The sequence below is a fragment of the Penaeus japonicus genome, unplaced genomic scaffold (genome assembly GCF_977035675.1).
Source record: "Penaeus japonicus unplaced genomic scaffold, GWHDUDI00000001_assembly GWHDUDI00000011, whole genome shotgun sequence".
Lineage (NCBI taxonomy): Eukaryota > Metazoa > Arthropoda > Malacostraca > Decapoda > Penaeidae > Penaeus > Penaeus japonicus.
The window spans coordinates 42,866,177-42,868,676 of NW_028234413.1; the positions used below are offsets into that span (position 1 = coordinate 42,866,177).

General features: G+C 54.4%; 1 long non-coding RNA gene across 1 annotated transcript in view; it reads left to right on the forward strand.

Annotated features, from left to right (window-relative positions):
- Positions 1 to 2,500, forward strand: part of LOC147471052 (uncharacterized) — a 5,701-nt gene that overhangs the window by 203 nt on the left and 2,998 nt on the right. Inside the window, exon 1 of the long non-coding RNA XR_015191365.1 lies at positions 1 to 55. This exon is cut by the window's left edge and continues 203 nt beyond it. This is a non-coding gene — a long non-coding RNA (uncharacterized LOC147471052). The remainder of the gene's footprint in view (positions 56 to 2,500) is intronic.

The following is a 2,500-nucleotide window of genomic DNA, read 5'->3' on the forward strand; positions in this document are numbered from 1 at the left end:
CAGGAGAGGCAACGTGGACAGTACTTCACCGTCTTCAGTCGCGCTCATCGGACGGGTGAGTGAGTGGGAGGAGGGGGAAGGGGGGAGGGGAAGGTGAAGGGAAGGGGAGGGATGAGTGGGAGGAGGGGGAAGGGGGAGGGGAAGGTGAAGGGAGGGGGAGGGATGAGTGGGAGGAGGGGGATGAGGGGTGAGTGGGAGGAGGGGGATGAGGGGAGGTGAGGGGGGTAGGAGTGAAAGGAGGGGGATGAGGGGGATTGGTTTAGAAGGAAAAGAGAGTGGAAGGTGGGGGATGAGGGGGGGGGGGTGAGGGGGGAGGCGAGGAAGGGTGAGTGAAAGGAGGGGGAGGAGGGGTGAGTGGAAGGAGGGGGAGGAGGGGGGCGGGGGATGAGGGGAGGGGAAGGAGAAGGGAGGGGGCGGGGGGAGACGGGGGGGTAGGAGTGGAAGGAGAAGGGAGGGGGCGGGGGGAGAGGGGGGGTAGGAGTGGAAGGAGAGGGAGGAGAGGGTAGGGGAGAGGAAGGGAGAAGGGGGGAAGGAGTGGAAGGAGAAGGGAGAGGAAGGAGGGAAGGAAGGGGGGTAGGAGAGAGGAAGGGGGGAAGGAGTGGAAGAAGAAAGGAGGGGATGGAGGGGGAGGAGGGGGTGGCGAAACGGAGAAAGGATGAGTGGAGGGAGGGGGAGAGGGGAACGGGGGGATAGGGTAAGTGGAAGGAGGGGAGGAGGGGGAAGTAGGAGGGGGGAAAGGAAAGGAGGAGGGAAAGAAGGAGGAGTAAGAAGGGAGGAAAGGGAGGAAAAGTTATTGGATGGAGGGGGGAGGGAATGAGGGGAGGAAGAGGGGAAGAAAGAATGAGTGGAAGCAGAGGAAGGAAAAGTGGGGGGAAGAGGGGAGAGGGGGAGTAGGAGGGGGAAGGGGAGGGGGAGGGGAGGGAAGGAGAGGAAGGGGAGTGGATGGAGGGGCGTGGGAGGGGTCGGGGGGGGAGGAGGAAGGAGCGCGTGGGGAGTGAGAAAGAGGGAAGGAAAGACGGGGGAGGTGGGAGGAGGAGAAGTGGTGGAAATAAATTGGGGTTTGGGGGGGAAATAATGGGTGAGTGAATACAGGTGGGGAAGGGAATAGGAGAGGGGCGAGGGGGGGGGAAGGGGGGGGAGAGGAGGAGGCGGATGGGGGGAGACAAGGGGGGAAGGAGGGGGGAGGAGGGGGAGAGGAAGGGAAAAGGGGGGGTGAGGGGAAGAGGGGGAGATTGGGGTTTTGATTTTTTCTGTTTCTTTTGGGCTTTTTTTAATTTGGGGGTTCTACTTTTTTGGGGTTTTATTTTTTTTATTGTTAGTTTCAATATTTTTTGAGATTGGCGGTATTTTTTTTATAATCCAATAATTATATAGGGGAAGGTGGGGAGAGGGGGAAGAGAAGTAACGAAAGTAAGTATGTAGTGGATAGAGGAGGAAAAGAAAGGGGAAGGGGAGAGTTGGGAGATGGAAGAGGAGAAGGGGGAGAGGGAGAGAGGGATAAGGAAAGAGATAGAGAAAGAGAAGGGAGGGAGGAGGAGGAGAGAGAAAGGAAAAGAGAGATTCAGGGGCGGGCGAGGACAATTACAGAGAGAGAGAGAAGAAGAAAAGACAAGGAGCAGGTAAAGGGGAGACGGAGAGAGAGAAAGAGAGAGAGGGGAGAGAAAGAGAGGTCAAAAGAGCATAAAAAAATTATTAAAAAAAAATAAAAAACACAAAAAAAAAAAGAAATTGAGTTAAAAGAAGATTAGAGTTAAAAAAAATAAAAATAAAAATAAAAATTATAAAGAGAGAGAAAAACACGTGCCAATGAAACAAATAAGAAACAAACGTGGAGATAAAGAGTGATCTGAAAAAGACTGATAGATAACAAGAGACAAAAAATTTACCATCCTTTGTGACCTTTTGCGCTTTTATCCTTTATTCTCTTTGCAATTTTGTTAGATAAACCCCTCCCCCCCCCTTTTGAACTCTCACCCCTTTCCCCATACGCCGCTAGCCTACCTCCTCCTCCTCCTCGCTACCTTTTGACTCTTCTCTCTTCCTCCTTCCCCTCTCCCTCCCCTCCTCATCCCCTCCACTCCTTTCTCCTCCTCCCCCTCCCCATCTTCTTTCCTCCTCCTTCCCCACCTTCCCTCCCCCCCTTACTCCCCCCTCCCTCCTTTTAACTCTGACTTGACTGCCGTCTTCCCTCCCTCTACTTCCATGCTACCTTCCCCTTCTTCTCCATTAAACTATTCTTCCTTTCCCATTCTCCTTCCACCCTTAATTCCTTTATCTTTTCCCTCTCCCCTCCCCCTACTCATTCTCTCTCTCTCTCCTCTCCCCTTCCCTTTCCCCACCCCTTACTCTATCTTCCTACCCCTCCCTCCTCCCCCTCTCCCCTTCCCCTCTCCACTCCCCCTCTCTCCTCCTCCTCTCCACTCCCCCTCTCTCATATCCCTCTCCCCTACCCCTCTCCCATCCCCCTCTCCTTTCCCACTCTCCTCTCCCCTTCTTCCCT